We start from the raw sequence: 19,950 nt of genomic DNA on the forward strand, positions 1-19,950 counted from the left end.
GTATAATTTCATTTTAAATCAGAGGTTGTGTGCATGCTCCTGATTTTACCCATGATCTGAGAGGAGATAATTTTAAAAATCATTGCTTTAGAGACACAACTCAGTCACTTTATAAATAGGATGTGAGGTGTAGCAAGCTTGAAAGTGGAAGTAACATCCACTCTCGTCCCAAAGGGAAAGTAAATCTGTACTCTCAATTCAGTTCTTCCTCCCACTGTACTATTTGCTTCTAATACTGTTTGCTTCTAGGGTTTCTTTTATTGGAATTTTTAAGAAAACTATATAAATCAGCAAGGAATACATTTGGTTGCAAATAACAGAAACCATTCTTTAGTGGTTTAAATAGAGGTGTATCTGTATCATACAGCCAAATGTTTTACCTCTTGAAAAGATAAATTGTGGGGGTGCCTGGGAGGCTCAGTCATTAAGCATCTGCCTTTGGCTCAGGTCATGATCCCAGGGTCCTGGGATTGAGCCCCACATCAGGCTCCCTGCTCTGCGGGAAGCCTGCTTCTCTCTCTCCCATCCCCCTGCTTGTGTTCTCTCTCTCGCTGTGTTTCTCTCTGTCAAATAAATAAATAAAATCTTAAAAAAAAGATAAATTGTGAATAAATGAATACATGCACAAAACCCATATATTTACACCTCCTATACACACACACACACACACACATACACATTTACAAGATCAACTGTCAAATGCTAAGAGATTAAGTAAGATGAGGACTGAGAATCAACCTTTGCATCTGACAATGTAGAGTGTATTGTCTTTGACTAAGTCCATTTCAGTGGAGTTCTGGGAACAGCCTGAGTAGTCCAACAGAATGATTTGTGGTGAGAGTGGAAACTAGCAAGTATAGATGACTCTTGAGGTGTTTTGCTGTAAAGTTGGGCAGAGAACTGGAAGAGCTGGAGGTGGGTGTGGGGCATTTTTGTGTGCTTAAGATTTAAGATATTACAGCATGTGTTTTTTTTTATTTATTTATTTCAGAGAGTCAGAGTGAGCATGCTGGGGGAGGGACAGAGGGAGCGGAAGAAAGAGTCTCAAGCAGACTCCCTGCCCAGTGCAGAGTGGGACATAGGACTCGATCTCACAACCCTGACATCATGACCTGAGCCAAAATCAAGAGTTGGTCCTTCAATTGACTGAGCCACCCAGGTGCCCCTATAGCATGTTTTTAAGCTGAGAGGATTGATTCACTTTAGGACTAAAAAAAAAAAAAATTGATGATGCAAGGAGAGGAGGGATGATTGCAAAGCTGAGTCCTTGAGAATGTAAGAGAAGGGATCTGATACCCAAAGGAAAGGCTGATAGTGGTGAGAGCAAACACAGTTCATCCATTATATTAGGAGAGAAAAACAATTTTTAAAGTTTTGTTTGTAGATTTTGGTAATTAGACTGAAGAATTTCTCTTTGATTGCACCTGTTTCTTTTTTTTTTTTTTTTAAGTTGGTTCCACGCCCAGCATGGAGCCCAATGTGGGGCATAAGCTCATGACCATGAGATCAAGTCCTGAGCTGAGATCAAGAGTTGGAGGCTTAACTGACTAAGCCACCCAGGCGCCCCACACCTGTTTCTGAATATGAACTAAAAGCAAGGTCACCAACTGAGAATGAGAGAGGAGGCGTAGAGGTTTGAAAGGAGAAGAGAACATATAAAATAGAGTGCATAAAAATGAAATGATATTGTACTGGGGATCCTAGCCAATGCAATAAGACAAGGAAAAAAAGTACATATAAGAAAGCAAGAAACTAAGCTGTTATTAATACATAATATGTAGGGGCACCCGGGTGGCTCAGTCGGTTAAGCGGCTGCCTTTGGCTCAGGTCATGATCCCAGGGTACTGGGATCGAGCCCCACGTCTGGCTCCCAGCTCAGCAGGAAGCCTGCTTCTCCCTCTCCCTCTGCCTGCTGCTCTGCCTACTTGTGCTCTCTCTGTGTCAAGTAAATGAATGGAATCTTTAAAAAAAAAATACATAATATGTATCCACATAGAAAATCCGAAATGATCTACCAACTAAGTACTAGAATTAATGAGTTTAGGAAGATAACTGAATATAAGATCAACATACAAAAATTGCATTTCTATATAGAGTAACAGTTATAAAACATAATTTAAGAAAATATATAACCTAAAGTAACAAAGGATTAGGAAGAGAGATAAAGCTAATATGCAAGATTATTAGTAAAAAAAGAAAACTATAAAACTGCTCTATTTAGTAAACAGATATCATTCAATTACAATAAGAATTCCAAAGTTTAAGGAAAATCTTGACAAACTGATTCTTATGGAAGAGCAAAAGCCCTCAGATAACCAAGACACTCCTAGAGAAGATTAAGTAGTAACACTTAGTATAAAGCTATTGTAATTAATATGGTATGATATGAAGGAGAGACAAACTGACCAATAGAAGAAAAGAAATATTTAAGAAGGAAACAGCAAATATGTATATTTGATACATGATGTAGAAGGTACTGCAGATTTAGTGTGTACAAAATGCCTAGCACATAATGGGTGATCAGTATATATTTGTTGAATTAATGTTTGGATAAATGATTGAGTAGATAAAGCAATATTTAATATTTGATGCTGGGACAATTGCATACCATTTACATAAATGGCTAATAACCTTTCTGGAAAGCAATTTCATCCAACAAATATTGACTAAGTATCTGCTAAGTGCTAGGCAACTCTGCTAGGTAGAGGGGAGACAAATATAATGAATATATTATTCCTGCAGTTGAGGAAAATCTAAAAAAGTAGTTCCTCCCTCAGACCATAATTAAAATCAATTTCAGATCAATTAAAAACCTAAATGTGAGGGTACTTGGCTGATTCAGTTGGAAAAGCTTGTTACTCTTAATCTTGGGGTGATGAGTTGGAGTCCCACATGGGGTGCAGAGATTACTTAAATAAAACTTAAAAAAAAAAAACCTAAATGTGAAAGGTAAAATTTTAAAACAGTCTGTGGAACAATATCTTTTAGACTTCAGGGTAGGGATGGATTTCTCAAACAGATACAAAAAGTGTTCACTATAAATGAGATAACTGATAAATTCAACTATATTAAAGTTTGGGACTTCACTGCTGTGAAAATGAATAAATTACATCTATATACAACATGTATATCTTAGAAACAATGCAAAGTAAAAATAGCAAATCAGGGAAGATTGTTGATGTGATACTATTTTTATATGATGCTCAAAAAGAAGAAATGCAAACTATTGTGTAGGTATACAATGATACATGGTTAAACATTTTCTTTCTAAAAAAGCAAGAGAGGGCGCCTGGGTGGCTCAGTTGGTTAAGCGACTGCCTTCGGCTCAGGTCATGATCCTGGAGTCCCGGGATCGAGTCCCGCATCGGGCTCCCTGCTCGGCGGGGAGTCTGCTTCTCCCTCTGACCCTCCCCCCTCTCATGCTCTCTCTATCTCATTCTCTCTCTCAAATAAATAAATAAAATCTTAAAAAAAAAAAAAAAAAGAAATGGGCACTCTGGGCGCCTGGGTGGCTCAGTTGGTTAAGCAACTGCCTTCGGCTCAGGTCATGATCCTGGAGTCCCTGGATCGAGTCCGGCATCGGGCTCCCTGCTCAGCAGGGAGTCTGCTTCTCCCTCTCACCCTCCCCCCCTCATGCTCTCTGTTTCTCATTCTCTCTGTCTCAAATAAATAAAAATAAAAATCTTTAAAAAAAAAAAAAAAAGCAAGAGAATGATAAATATAAAATTCAAAACATGATTACCTTGGAGGGAGAAAAGGGGATTGGGATTCAGGAGGAGCACATGGGGGTTTCAAAAGCACTGATAATGTTCTAGTTCACAAACTGGGTGGTGGGTTCATGTGTGTTTGATGTATTATTACACTTCATAGTGAAGGATGTTGCATACACTCTTTCAAATGTATCAAATACCACATAATAAAAACATTTAAGGGGGCGCCTGGGTGGCTCAGTTGGTTAAGCGACTGCCTTCGGCTCAGGTCATGATCCTGGAGTCCCTGGATCGAGTCCCGCATTGGGCTCCCTGCTTAGCAGGGAGCCTGCTTCTGCCTCTGACCCTCCCCCCTCTCATGTGCTCTCTCTCTAATAAATAAATAAAATCTTTTAAAAAAAAAAAAACATTTAAGGGAGAAAAAACAAAAATACATAGTAACATGTGCCCAATAAGACTCGTAGACAATGGCAGTGAATGGAGGCACCTATGGCTCTTCCCAGTTTAACTCATTGTTTACTGTCTAATCAACAGCATCCCACTCCGCTCCCTCTCTATGTCCACCATCTTGTTCAAGGCAAGGTACTAGCTGTCCTCCTACTGGCTTCCTGCCTCTCTCCGTCCCACCTTCATCTCAGCCTCCTCATTGCTGTCAAAACCACTCTGGTCCCTGGCAGTAGGGTTGAGTTACAGTGTTTTTCTCTGGCTGCACTAGTGACAGTAGGAACTTAGTTCTGCCTTCTCTTCCTTCACATACACATGTAGTAATTCCTTCTCTGCAGGAGTTCTGCCCTGAGGAGCAAAGCATCACAATCACTCCTGTGCCCACCTCTCCCCCCTGCAAAAAACAAAAACAAAAACAAAAAACCATATATAATTTACTTTGGAGAAAAAAGGAAAATCACTTACACATATGTGTGAGGTTTTAGTTGCAGTTAATTAGGCTACCGGCTGGCAAAATCAGATGATTTACCACAAGAAACACAGACATAGAGTGAAAAGTCCTGTATTGGTTTGTTGGACCAGTTATTGCCTTCTTTAAGGTGTCGTGGCGTTTTGTTTTTTTAAGTAAAAGACATGTTTTTATGTCCCCCATAATTACTTAGAAATATAAACATAATACTGTAATAATTCATATATTTAACAAATGTTTATTAAGTATCACTTTGTGCCAGGGAGGCATCAGTGAGCCAAACAGACAAAGCGCCTCATGGTGCTTACATTTCAGAAGGAAGGACAGACAACAAAGAATACACATAATCTCAGTAAGTAAAAAAGTTGTGTTACCAACCAATTAGGTAAAATTTTGTGACAGAAACAAAAGAGAAAAGAAAGCTGATTTAAAACTTTGAGGGAGATTTGGAGAAGAGAGACTAAAATGTTTTCTTTGAAAAGGTGGAGTGAATACTTGAAGGAAGCGAGGGTGTTGACATGAGGTTATCCGGGAACAGCATCCAGAGGGAACAGCTGGGGCAAAGGTGCTGAGGTGGGAACACGTCTCACGTGTGCAGGCGTATCAGAGCTCGAAGGGTTTTGTTAAAAGGGTTGGGCCTTAGGCAGTCTGGGGAGCTGGTGACAAAGCCTGGGGAAGAAGGTTGCCTCTGCTTCTGGTGGTCTGAGGAAGTCGTGGTAGACCAGCAGGACCAGCAGTCAGGAAGGAAAGCTGAGTGGGAACCGGGGGAGAAGAGGAAACGGAAGACCAACCAGAATCTGTGAAACCAAACCCACCTGAGCTGCACACACACCAGACTCAGAACTCGGAGAAGACCAAGATCTGGCAGCAGCTCATCGACAGGGAGAGCCAGCAGATCGGAGACCGCGTGCGTGCCCTGGCACGGGGCCCCCTGTTCCCGCCATCGCAGCACAGGGGTTGCCGCCCACCACCGCCTTCCAGATGTCACACCAAGTCCTCTTGAGGCCACTGCAAACAGGAAGGGGAAGCGAATTTGGGGACATGTAGCTCCTGCTTAGCGACGATGACACGCTTTAAAACTCCGAGGACGGGCAAGGAGGCCAAGGTCGCCAGACTGGGCTGAGCGTGGACGGGGCAAACTAGTCAGCGGTGAGGCCAGAGACGTACACTGGGGTCCAGGTCATAAGGGGTCTTACAGGCCACTGTAAGGACTTGGGCTTTTACTCTTAGTGAAATGAGGACCCTTTGCAGGGTTTTGAGCTGCGGAGTAATTGTTACTTTCAAAAGGAATAACTAAGCCGTTTATTAATGATGTAGCAGTACAATAAGCCCTGAAATATGCCATCTTATAAACAATGACTTAGACTAAAAGGAAATGTCAGAAATCAATGGATAATGGAAGCATCATTAAATAACTGATATTGAGAAAATTGGACATCGAGGGGAAAAGCAAGTTAGATTCTCATGTTATTCCCCCAGATAAATTTCAGACTGATTAAATAAGGAACTGCATACCATTTACATAAATGGCTAATAACCTTTCTGGAAAGCAATTTCATCCAACAAATATTGATTAAGTATCTGCTAAGTGCTAGGCAACTCTGCTAGGTAGAGGGGAGACAAATATAATGAATATATTATTCCTGCAGTTGAGGAGCCCATATTTTGCTGGGCTATTTTGCAATACATCCCTAGAGTCTTGAAATTGCAAAAGGTAAAATATTTTCTCACTACACAGGTATTTAAAAATGTAACCTGTTTATTTTCTATAGTTCATCATATCCATTGTGAGGCTTTATTAATATAATCCTATATAAATTTCTGATAAATTCATTTGCTTCAAATCAAACTCGGTTAATTCAACTTTTAAATTTCCCCCTCCTCCCCTCCAAGATGACATTTCGATTCTGGGGAGCTTACATATTATCATAGTCCTAAAAGGCACCATCTGTCCCTGATGGTCTTGTCCCCCATCTGCTCTTGGATGAGGCCACCCCCACCCCCATACCAAATACACTGAGATGTTCCAGGAGCCAGTAACTGGTCCTGGGAGCTGGGTCTTCCTCAACCTCACCCCCAAGGCCCCTTCAGGTCTGCCTGCTTGCTCTCAGTCACTTTCCCACCACATCCTTCTGGGTATTCCTATACTGCTCAGAAGCTTGAGAGACTGAAAATTATCCCAAGCTCCCTCTGCCCACACACACTTTACCAGCATTTCCATCCCACTTCCCCACCCAGGAAGCAGACACCGGTGCTCTCTGACCTCAGATCCTCAAAACTGTCTGGAGTTCTGTCATCTCTTACCCAATATGTCCTTAGCAGGTGCATCAACCGGAGCTCCGGCCTCCTGGAGACTCCCAGGAGCATCTGACTTTCTCTTCTCTCCCTTAGCCCTAGAAATCTTATTCTGATTTATTTTCCTATGCCTATTTTTTTAATGTCATGACCTAGACCCAGTATGCTCAAAGACCCAAGCTCTTTAAGCCTTTTCTCTACCAAAGACTGCAAAAATATTTTTTTAAATATACAGTACCTGTGCATTAACTCATTTGATTCCCACTACATTTCTTTGGGAACAACCCACCAAGTGTAGTGTCTTAGCTTCCTAGGCTGGTGGAGTGCCTTCAAAGTATAAGGAAGCAGGGGTGGTAGGTGACAAGTGGCACTGGGAATTAAAATTGATTAACACTTCAAATTTTCATTCTATCATGAAGATTTTCCTTTGGTCCCCATAATTCCACTTTGAACATTTATTTTTATTTTTTTATTTTTATTTTTTTTAAGTAAGCTCTACCCCCAACATGGGGCTTGAACTCATGATCCTGAGATCAAAAATCACATGTTCTACCGACTGAGCCAGCCAGGCACTCCCACTTTGAGCATTTTAAAATAAATGAACAGTAAAAACAAACAAGCAAATAAGTAAGTGAGTAAGTAAATAAATAAATAATAACTAAATGAACAGTGGTATGCTTTCTATTCTTCCCCCTCTGACAAGAGAAGAGTCTTGGGTTTGCCCCAGATTGGAGCTCTGAGATCAGGAAGTAGATAAGAAATAACTTGCAACTTTTTTGTAGTGTTATTATTTTGTTTTTATAATTTCATGGAAAGATGTAAGACATTTTTTTATCCTGCAAGATATCCATGTGATACTAGCCTAACTGCCCATCTTGGTTTCTTGACATCCCCAAGATGTGGTAGAGTAAAGACCAAATATCCATTCCTTCCCTTCTATCTTAAATTAACAGAACTCCATTTGCTCTTTGCCACCCAACTAAAAGACTATATCCCAGCCTCTCTTGCAGTCATGTGTAGACTGATGGCTAAATTCTGGCCAATGGAATGAAAACAGAATGTTATATGAGACTTCAAAAGTCTCATTAAAATCTGATCTTGGGGTGCCTTGGTGGCTCAGTCGGTTAAGCATCCGACTCTTGGTTTCGGCTCAGGTCATGATCTCATGGATTGTGGGATCAATCCCTACGTTGGGCTCCATGCTCAGTAGGGGTCTGGTTGGAGATTCTCTCCCTCTGCCCCTCCCTGTACTCTCTCTCCCTTTCTCTCTAAAATAAATATATCTTTAAAGAAAAAAAAACCTTTAAAAAATCTAATCTTAGATAAAACCCTTACAATAAAAATCATGTTCAATCAGAAAATACTGGAAATTTTCCGTTGAAAATCAGGAATGAATTAAAGGTGCCTGCTCTTATCACTTCAGTTCAGTATTTTATACAGATCCTGTGCAACACAAAAAATCACGAAAAAGAAATTAAACACATAAGGATTGAGAAGGAGGAAATAAACTGTTATTATTTGCAGATGAAATGATTGTCTAGATAGAAGTCCCCTAAAGAATTTAAAAATAAATTATTAGACATAATAGAAAACTTTGATATGATAACAAATTCGATTTCATTTCCATATACCAGACAATTTAAAAAATATCTTTAAATATCAATATCATGGATTTACAATACTATAAAACTATAAAAATTCTAGGGGAAAAAACAAAAGATGTGCAAAATCTATACATAGAAAATTAGAAAATTTTAGCAAAAAAACATTAAAGAATACCTAAACAGAGAAATACCCCATCTTACGGATAGGAAGATTTTATCATAAATATGCCAGTTCCTATCTCATGGATAGGAAGATTTTATCATAAATATGCCAGTCTCTCCAAACTGATCTCCACATGTACTGCAAATCAGTTACAGTCAAATATCTCAACAAGGTTTTTCATAGAATATGAGAAGTTGATTCTAATATATATGGAGAAGCAAAAGGCTAAGGATAGACAAGATATTTTTGAAGAAGAAAAATAATGCAGAGAATTATCCTAGCCGATATAATGATTTATTGTAAAGTTATAATAATGAAGGCAGTGTGGTAATGATGTAGGAACAAACAAACTCACCAATGGATAGAATAGGGAGCCCACAATCAGACCCATGCGTATTTGAACCTTTAAGACATGTTGGAAGTAGAAAGTGGGAAAAGGAAACACTGAATAACAAATGGGGCCAAAAAAATGAAATCTGAACTTATTCCACATTTTACACAAAAAATCGAACCTAGAGGCATTAAAAGCTTAAATGTCAAAAGCGAACTTTAGCCTTTAGAAGAAAATATAAGCAAAAATCTTTCTGATCTTAAGATAGGGAAGAGTTTTCTAAACAAGATGCAAAAGCACACTAATCATAAAAGGTGTTATTAACAAATTCAGAGACATTAAAATGAGTCATCAAAACATGTCATCAGCATACTGTAAAGAAACTAAAAAGTTGCAAGTAGAAGAAGTAGCATGCAGAATATATAAAGATTCCTGCCAACAAATAAGAAAAAGAGTAACCTGATAGAAAACTGTGCTAAAGATTCAAACAGGCCTTTCACCAAAGAGGAAACAGATACAGCTAATAAACATGAAACACCCTCAACCTCATTATTGGGGAAATGTAAATCAAAACCACACAGAGATATCATTGTACAACTGTCGATAAAAGTGACGAAGTCTGGCAACATCACGTTTGAAGGGAGTGTGAATCAATGTGATCACATTGCTGGTAGAAATGTAAATTTAACATAACCACTTTGAAAATTAGTTTGTCATCTGGTAAAGTTGTTCATGCTTTAAGACCCAGTAATTCCACATTTAGGTATTTACCACCCCCCCCCAAAAATTAGCACCTTTGTGGTATAAAATAGATAGGAGAAGATTCATAGCCAGAAAGTCTGTATTAGAAAAAGAAATAGAAACAACCCAACTCTCTACTGGCAGGAGAAAACATAAATACAATTTGGTAGAGCCGCACAATGAACTATAATACAGAGGTGAAAATTAATGTACTGCAGTTTTACTAAACACGTGGATGTCTCGGAAACAACACTGAGTAAAAATAGGCTAGAGAAGAGTAAATACAGTGCGATACTAATTTTATTAACCAAGCAAGCCCAATTATGTCTTTATTTAGGTGTACGAGCATATTTGGTAAAACTCCTTTTCAAAAGGCAAAGGAATGGCAAACACCTAATTTAGGAGAGGAATAACCTGGGTAAGAAGCAGAGAGCAGCGACAGAGGGGTCGCCCTTACTTAGGTCAAGGGAAAATGCTGGTGAAAGGCTAGTTCTTGTTTGGGCCTTAGTTCCAGTAGGTGTAGATTAGCAAAGAAAAATAACATGAAGTAAAAGGGGGCCATGCATGCACCCATCATGAGAGTGTGCCATGAGTCAAGACTTTTAATTGCATTCTGCGCATTTGAAACCCATGTTTTAAATCTTTTTTTTTTTTTTTGGAAGGCTGTGAAAACTGTAAAAGCTGTAAGCAACTCCTCTTTAAAAGTCTCAGTTAATGACCTGGAACGTGCTTTTATGGCTTTCCAATGAAGGGTGAAGTGTTGCTGTTCTTGTCAACAAACTGTCAAACTGCATTTCCAGCAGCTGAAGGTCAGGGGGACTGATTTTTGAAAACCTTGGCTGGGAACTTTAGGAAAGAAACAAAAAGAAGGTGTCAGCGAAGGCTCCCTAGGGACAGTTTACAGTTTATTTTAAAAATCTGGTTCCAAAAGGCTCATTTAAATTCTAGAAAAAACAAATAAGAGTATTGCAAAGTAAATGTTTATTTTAAATGTCAGAGTTTCAGATCACATTTATATTGTAACATGCCTTGCACTACTTTCCTTCTGTGTGAGTCATTATTAAATTATCTTCATAACTTCATATAGCCCTCATTTTCCTCATAAAAACATAGAAAGGCATTTTGGTTTAGAAGTAGCAACTAGGGGCACCTGGTTGGTTCAGTCCACAGAGCATGTGATTTGATCTCGGGGTCATGAGTTCGAGCCCCAAGCTGGGCGTAGAGCTTACTTAAAAAAAAAATTAGAAATAGCAACCAAAAATGGAGTTTGGGGGGCTAGAATAGAAGTGCATTTAAAGCAGCACTCTGCTCCCCAAGAGGGCAAACAATCAAATACACACTGTCCACCATCTCTTGGGAACTCTATGCTCCAGTTCAAAGTGACTGCACTTAGGAAAAGAAAGGAGCCCCATACCGTAAGTCCCTGCTGTGGTTCCAACCAGCTTTGCATTTAGAATCCCACTTCCCCATCTGTTGAACTTCAGGGACCAACACCTGCCTTCCCTACCCCACCGTCAGTGTGATGTTCTTCTACATACGGTTCTACACGTTGACAGTCAGTGTAGTCACAGAGGAATAATGGGGGACCCCTGGGACGCATATAGTCCCTTTACACCCACTTGCTTGGAGCATGATGGTTCTAAGCGCAGTGGCCACGGAGTTCAAAGTTCATTTATTTTTGCATTTCTAACGGAACTCATCAAATCCTATCTGATGTGTTTGATGTCAAGTCCCTAAGTGTAGCTCCACGTTTATAACCTTGGTCCCCTGATAAAAAATATAATCCATTCTGCAGAAACCTGTTTCATGATGATCCAGTTTACATGGTGGCTTCTAGAAAAATGTTTTGGCGACCACCGAGGATTGCTGGTCACTGAAATATTAATTGTATAGTCAATGTAGAGCAATACATGAGGGCTTCACGTTACACAGCGGGTGGTAACCTGGTGCCTTTGAAACAAACGCTTGTCCCCATTACTTCACATTATCATTTCAAAAGCACTTTATCTTTCTTTCTGCCTGATCGCTCTTTGAGGGCGACACTCCCAAAATGTCAGTTCCAAATTTCTCTGCCCTTCAGCTTCCCTGACAAGTTAATGATCTGTGAATAAATCCTTAAATATCCTCAGGGATCCGCCGTGTGAAGGAATCCTATCAGAAACCGAAGAATCCTTCCGAAATGAAAATACCCTCCTTGTTCCTGAGCTGGCCTGGAGTTTTATACAAGGGGCTCTCAGGGCTGTGGGAGGAAGCAAACCCCTCACAGGACCCCGGCTTTCTTTTAGTTGATCTCATTGTCTTTCGGGGAAGACAAGGGGAGAAGCATTCTAGAAAATCTTTATCTCTTATTTTTTTCAAGAGGAGTAGGAGGAAGATCAAAAATAGTTAGGTCTGGCAGCTTAATCTGGGCTGGCTGTTTTTGCCAGCAATCTGTAAAATGTGTTTTTCAAGGATAAGAAGTTTGGGCCCCGGGCCAAAGCTCATGTCTGTCATCCACAGGAAGAGAACCGATCCCTTTAACCCACTGCTATGTTCTGTTTACCTTTGTGCTTGACCGTGAGCACCACGCCTGCCACCGGCCTAGGGCTGCTCAGAGCTGACCTGCTCCTCCCTCCAAACAGAGCCTTCGTGCCCTCGGGTCAGGTGAGCGTGGCAGGGCCCACCTTTGGTTGGGGGAGACCAAACCAGCACCCGTTCCTGGGATTGGTCTTTAGTTTTTACATGCTGCTTAAGAGGCTCAGAAAGGGAACTTAAAGTTCTCTTGCTTTTCTAATGCACGCAAAGGGGGTTTCCTAAGAAGTCAGAAGAAGGTGTACGTGCCCTCGGGCATCCAACCACGGATTGTCTCTGGGGGCAAGAACTCTCTGGTGGAATCTGGTGTTCATTCATTATGCAAAACTTCATTCTAGCCGGTAGCTAACGGTCTGGTCGGTGCAGCCCAGCTACTTCTTGGGGCTTGAGGGGATGTCTGCTAAGCCAGGTTTCCTGTTTCCTGTAGAACTCACCACAGCAGTGCGGAAGGTGTGGGCAAGGGCGGAAGGCTTAGGCGTGAAAAAGAGATAGGATTGGCAACACATCAAGGGCTCAAGCCTCCCTCCTCATCCTCCCTCCTTCCCTGGGGAAAGCCATCTCCTCAGGGCTGGAAAGGCGGGGGTGGGGGGTGGGGGGGAACCAACTCCTTGGGGAACTGCTCAAGGCCATGTTTCACAGGAGGCCAGACACGGGTGGATTTCCCTCCCTCCTGTTCCCTACCTGGCCCCTGAGCTTCTTACTCGCTCCTTCCTTCCCATTGAAGGCAAAGTGGACCAGCCCAACTGGGAACTGGGGGGGGGGGGGGGGGGGCCTGACCAACAGGCAGTGAATGAAAGAAGGACAGAGTGAATAAGTCCCCTGCTCAGCCCAGCTTCCCCAAACGCTGCTCCTCAAGCTGGGGTACTGAGTATTGAGGAGGACAGACTGGGGCTGGAGGACGAGGTGGGGTGGGAAGGATGAAATGGCATAATCTCAATTCTATTCAAAGATTCCGAAAGGGAAGATTGAGTTTTTAAACCTGTAATGTTGCTTTTTTTAATTAACCCTTGTTTTTCTGTAGTTGGGTCCAGCTAAGCCCCCCATCGTGTGTGTTTAAGAAGCAATGACCCAGTGATGGTGCTGGCCACTCCTGCCCCACCTTGTAGCATCCAGCCGGCTAAAGACCCATTCTTCAGGCACTCACAGAGCTCATCCTGCGCCCCGGATGAGAAAGCTGGGGTCCTCCGCAGGGAGCTCGCAGTCTAGCTAGGAGGAGACAAGTTCACAGGGCCCTTCAGTGTGAAAGGCTGGGGCTCTGACTGGGGTCTGTAGGGGGTCAGGGACCTCCAGAAGTGCTGGAAGGAGGGAGCAGAGCATAGGGTTGGGATCAGGAGACAGCTCGCTTACTAAGCAGTTACACCACCCTGGTCAGGTCCCCTGCCCTCCCTGGGCCTCCATTCCTTCACCTGCCAGGTAAAGCACTTAGAGGCTCTGGGGATCTCCAGACTCCAAGCCTCTTTTCACCCACACCTGTGCAGAGCTGTTTGCTCTCAGAAGACAGAGTCCCGCCCCAGGGCAGTTCAGGTGTGTGGTAAAGGATGAGCCGGGCTGTCCTGACTCTCTAGGAACCCAAAACAGCCCCTGCTGGCCTCAGAGGGTCAGAGTTTGCCTTGCAGGGAGGGGGATGGGCGCGGTAGGCTGTTGGCGGCATTGATTCTGAAATCCTGCCAACAGGGCAATGGGCAGGCCTGGTGGAATTCAGGGCATGTTCTCGCCCAAAAAACCCAAGTCGAATCTCTCTGTGGCAAAGGTGCTAAAGATTTGTCCTGGGGTGGTGAGCACGACAGCCAAACCCAGCCTAGAGAGCATGCCCCCCGCTGCCCCCAGCCCCGCCACCCCCTCTTCCCATTCCTTGCTAGGCAGTCCCTGAACGGAGTGTCACCTCATCTGGGCAGCTGGGGGTGGGCACATCACACCCTGCCTCCCACCAAAACACACGCAGCGTTTTGTGTAGACGTGAAACCTAAGAGACTCCAGCTGCAGAAACACACCCGTCCTCCTCCTGCAGGTACTGCCATTTTCAAGGCCAGTATTTAAGTCCTGAGGAATTCCTGCCCATCTGTTCAAGATTTAGCCTCAGTGGCCTCCTCCTACCCAACCTGTGGGCTTCCATCTTCCTGTGTGCACAAGAGCACAGCATTGCAATTTATCTGTGGACCTGTCCTTCTCCCCACCAGGCCCCTGAGCAGGTTCTCAAGGGCAGGAACGGCTCAGTGCAGGGCATCCATCACCTAATCCCAAGGCCTCTACCAATACCCAAGTGCTGGGAATGTAATCAATTCCAAGTACTCTGTCCTCAACTATTCTCATATTACTTTTTATAGCCTCAATTCCTTCCACAGCTGTGTACTTACTTATGTAGACCTCATCTTTATCTTATTAAATGGTGGTGTTGGGTCATCTGGGGTGAGAAAGCCGGGGTGGGGGGTGGGGGTAAATGCTGAGACACTGGCTACTACTATTTCTAGGAGTAACAAACTGTCTTTCTGTGGCCCAGGAGTCTCATGTCTTCCACCAATAGCCATGAAATTGTGGCACACTGATTTATTAGCATATAAGGAGGGCAAAATCCCAGGCTCTTCGCAGTGCTTGACAGCGTGGGGCATTGCAGGTCGCAGAAAGAGTGTATGCAAAGGCTCTGAGGCCCGAGGGAGCACAGCCTGTTCTAGGAATTGCCAGATCAGAATGACTATGGCATACACTTGGGCCATGGGGTGGCAAGCACTTTCTTCCTTCAAGCTTTTGCTCAAATATCACCTCCATAGAGTGGTCTTCCTTGACTATTCTATCTATGACCATCCTATCCATCTGGGAGCTATCAAGATCCTTTAATGTATTTTGTGTTTCCTTTTTAGGGTAATGATCCCTTTAGTAGTGTGAGGAGTTCATTGAAAGAGAGCAAGACCAGATAGCAGGTTGGTGCATAATCCAGAAGGACGATGCTAATCTGGATTTAGGACATTAGGAGTAGAGAGAAATGCGTGAGTGTTAAAGCTATGAAGGATATAGAATTGACAGGACTTGGTGATTGATTGGATGTGGTATACAGGTGAGTGAAGGTCACAGGTGGCCATTACGATGATGAGGTGATTGGTTCAGGGAGTTCAGGGGAAATGGGGCACACCTCAGGGGAGAGTTTCAAAGTGCAAAATTTTGGCTTAATATTATCTGCAAAACTGTGGGGAAACAAAGATACAAATGTAGGGATCCGAAGGGGTACGTGCACCCCGATGTTTATAGTAGCAATGTCCACAATAGCCAAACTGTGGAAAGAGCCAAGATGTCCATCGACAGATGAATGGATAAAGAAGATGTGGTATATATACACAATGGAATATTATGCAGCCATCAAAAGGAATGAGATCTTGCCATTTGCAACAATGTGGATGGAACTGGAGGGTATTACGCTGAGCGAAATAATTCAATCAGAGAAAGACATGTATCATATAACCTCACTGATATGAGGAATTCTTAATCTCAGGAAACAAACTGAGGGTTGCTGGAGTGGGGGTGGGTGGGAGGGATGGGGTGACTGGGTGATAGACACTGGGGAGGGTATGTGCTCTGAATTGTGCAAGACTGTTGAATCTCAGATCTGTACCTCTGAAACAAATAATGCAATATATGTTAAGAAAAAAAAAAAGAAGAAGAAGAAGAAGATAGCAGGAGGGGAAGAATGAAGGGGGGGAAATCAGAGGGGTAGACGAATCATGAGAGACGATGGACTCTGAAAAACAAACTGATGGTTCTAGAGGGGAGAGGGTGGGAGGATGGGTCAGCCTGGTGATGGGTGTTAAAGAGGGCACGTTCTGCATGGAGCACTGTGTGTTATGCACCAACAATGAATCATGGAACACTATCTAAAACTAATGATGTAATGTATGGTGATTAACATAACAATAAAAAAATTTTTTAAAACTGTGGGGAAAGCCTGGAAACATTGCTTGACATAAATCCAATGGCAAGTGGTTTGTTGCTGGCTCCAGAGTCAGAATGTGGCTCAGCAGGGGAGACCTCAAGGAGAAGTGGGTTACAGGGCTTTCTGATGACGGAGGCCAGCACCAAGTTAGACAGTCCCCATTTAACTTGACCTTTTCACACCTTCTCCAATTTCTCTTTTTCTTTTCAATACTTTCATTGATGGGGAGCCCAGATGGTTAAGTGTCTGCCTTCGGCTCAGGTCATGATCCCAAGATCCTGGCATGGAGCCCCACATAGGGCTCCCTGCTAAGCAGGGAGCCTGCTCCTCCCTCTCCCTCTGCCATTCCCCCCCCCTCCCCCCGCTTGTGCTCTCTGGCTCTCTCTGTCAAATAAATAAAATCTTAAAAAAAATACTTTCATTGGCATTATAAAAATTTTAAACTTTTATTTCCATGCACTAAAATGCCCAGTTCTTGAGTGCACATCTCCATGAATTGTTAGCTGTACATACACTCATGTAACCACCCCTCAAACCAAGACGCAGAATGTCCCATCTCCCCAGAAAGTTTTCTGAGCCTCTTCCAAGTCCAAGGTCACAATCCACTCCACGGTCACCACTGTTCTGACTTCTATTATCTTAGATTATTTTTGCTGATTCTGGAACCTTACTTTCTTTTTTATTATTATTATTTATTTTTTATTCTTATGTTAATCCCCATACATTACATCATTAGCTTTAGATGTAGCGTTCCATGATTCATTGTTTGTGCATAACACCCAGTGCTCCATGCAGAATGTGCCCTCCTCAATACCCACCACCAGGCTAACCCATCCTCCCAACCCCCTCCCCTCTAGAACCCCGTTTGTTTTTCAGAGTCCACCGTCTCTCATGTGGAACCTTACTTTCTTGTGTGTAGCTTCTTTCTGTCATCATGACTGTGAGGTCATGTTGTTGCATGTTTCAGAAATTTACTCTTTATTATAGCTGTGTAATATTCCATTGTGTAAATATGCCACAATTTGTTTTCCATTCTCCTCTTGGTGGGGGGGGGGGGGGGCGGCTTTTGGGTTATTTGGAATAAAGCTACAGGAATTTTCTTGTTTGAGTCTTTGTGTCCATTCTCATCTGACAATTCCAGGGAAGCCCGTGTTTCCTGTGTATGAGTGGGTGTTATTAAAGGAAACCCTTCCTGACAAGGCCTTGAACTTGCTGTGGGTCTCTGCCTGGGGTAGCCTTAGGGATCGGCAGGTCCAAGAAGCACTGGACAGGAACTCAATTCTCCATGACTGAGGGTAACGTCATTTTACCTCAACTGTTTCTGTTTTATCAAAGATCAAGAGGATTTGGGGGGAACATACCAGGGGTCTTGAGCAACTATTTTCATGCACTTAGGAACTTTTACATACTTCCCAAGGACCAGAGCTGGAGAAGGAGATGGAACCAGGATACAGGATGGGCCCTATGGACCTGGACAGTGGCACAGAGGTACATACAGCCTGTGGCCCTAAGTCAAGCGGATAGTTTTCCCATATCAATGGAAAATATTTTCACTTCTGTGTAATCACACTCCTAGTGTAAGCAGCCGTCATGAGGATTCAGACGAAAGAGGTAATCTCATTTCTGCTAAAGGTCTTCTCACACCCCTGATTCCTTGTGGGAACATGACATTCTCATAGACCCCATTTCCCTTCTAAGCCCCTTCGCAAACACTTCTGATCTCTCAGACAACTCCTCCAGTAAATGCTGAGATTCCTAATGCTAGACTCCTCCTCAGACATCCCAGATTTTAGAAGAGAAGGGGAATTCTCCTTGATCAAGCATGGCTATGTGCCAGGTATTATGTGAGGGAGTTTATATCCCTTTTCTTATTCAATCTTCACAGCAACACAGGGAGATGGGGGTTATCACTCCCCTTTGACAGATGAGGAAACAGAAGTGCAGAGAGGTTAATTAACTTGCTCAAAGTCACACACCAGAGCCCAGATTGATCTCAGACAGGTTTGACTCTTTCTTGTCCAACACACGACCCCTTAGGGATTGTGTGTGTCTGACCAGACCTCCTAGCCTGGCTTGCACTGTTTCTGGGTCTAAAAAAAGTGCCGTTCTTTCAAACAACTCTGTGGAATTCCACTGTCCTTTTATAACTTTATTACATGGAAAATAATCATAGGTCTTGAGGTTAAAGTAATACCAACCCAGAATCACATGGGGCCCGATTTTAAAAAGCTTACCGTGACACCAGTGTGTGACGGGGACTTCCACAAATCTGCAGGCCAAAGGGGGTTCCCTTTGGGGGAATTCTCTTAAAATATAGAGCGTTCTATTCAAAGCGTAGAAATGCCCAGAGCTGGCTTCTCTGGCCTCCCTCTCACACTTCTCAACCCTCAGACGGGCCTGGGCAGGAGTTGGTGCGTGTTCACGGCAAGGAAAACCTGCGTTCTTGGGGTGGGCCCCGGGGGTACTTTAAGGGGTGTGCCCAGCTGCCAGGAAGGTGCAGAAGAAAACAAAAGACTTATAAACGAACATTTGAAGTTCTGTGTAGTCGGTATGGGATGCTCTAAGTTTGTGAGAAGCCTTCCAGAGGAGTGAACAAATAGGTCCCAGATCATTCTAGAAAGGAACCCCAGGACACTGGATATCAAATAGCAACAGCGAGCCCTGGAGATAGAGGAAGAAGGTGCTTCAGACTTGGCCCTCAGACATATTTCAGAGGGTCTCAGGTCAAGTCAGCCACGTCACCATGGTCCGGGGACAGTCTACCAGGAGGCCCCCTGTCCACTGGAGGTATCAGCCTGCTTGCTTTAAGGGACCAAGGACATGGGGGTTAGGCCTGGGAAGAGGGGGCCCTGTGAGGAGAAGGAGCCACAGAGAGTGGATTCCGATTGCTGTAGGAGGGGAAGTCCCCACATGGCCAGACCCAGAGAGAAAGGGGGTTGGTTCCAAGAGGCCTCACCCTCCAGTCCAGCCAAGAGGTGGGCATCGCACCCGGGAGCAAGCTGCTGCCTCTGGCAGCCCTGAGCAGTTTTCCCTTTTACAGAAAGGAAAAGGAGGGGAAAGGCTGTGAATGCTGGCCGGGCTCCCAGAAGCCGGCCTGCCGCCAGCCGCTCACCGGGCCAGTGGGCTTGGCAAGCGCAGGTCAGCGCCCAGGCCAGAGCCAGAGGCGGAGCCCCGGGCCCTGGTACCCGCCCCCCGGCCCCCCGCCCCGCGCCCTGTCCCTCGAAGGCCCCACCCCTCGAAGGCCCAGAAAGAGCACTGGGTTGGGAGTGGAAGTCCCAGCTGAAGGCCAAACCAGCTTCGTCCCACGAGCATCGGTGGCTGGCCACAGCCTGGGGCTGGAGGACCCGCGAGCCCCCCGAGGGGCTGGGCTGGGCTGTAGGTTTGCCCCCCTCGCCGTGAGGCCCGGCCGTGCCTCCTGCGCAGTTCGTATGCTCAGCATTCCGGGCCCATTTACTGCCTGGTTAATGGGGAGCCCCGGCAGAGCCCATGACGGGAGGCCCAGCGCATCGGGGTTCCCAGTGGCCCTGTGAAGCGCAGATAAATGCCTCCGCCCCTGTCGGCCTCAGCTTCCTCAGATAGAAAATGCCGCTAATACGGCACAGAGCTGCTGGGTGGGTGAAACCAAGTAACATATGGGAAGCGGGGGAGGGGCGAGGGGGGCATAAATAAATGAGAGTTCTCTTTTCTTCTCTTTTCCCAAGCA

This window comes from Mirounga leonina, unplaced genomic scaffold, assembly GCF_011800145.1.
Source record: "Mirounga leonina isolate KUSES-001 unplaced genomic scaffold, KU_Mleo_1.0 Mir_174, whole genome shotgun sequence".
In the NCBI taxonomy this organism is placed as follows: domain Eukaryota; kingdom Metazoa; phylum Chordata; class Mammalia; order Carnivora; family Phocidae; genus Mirounga; species Mirounga leonina.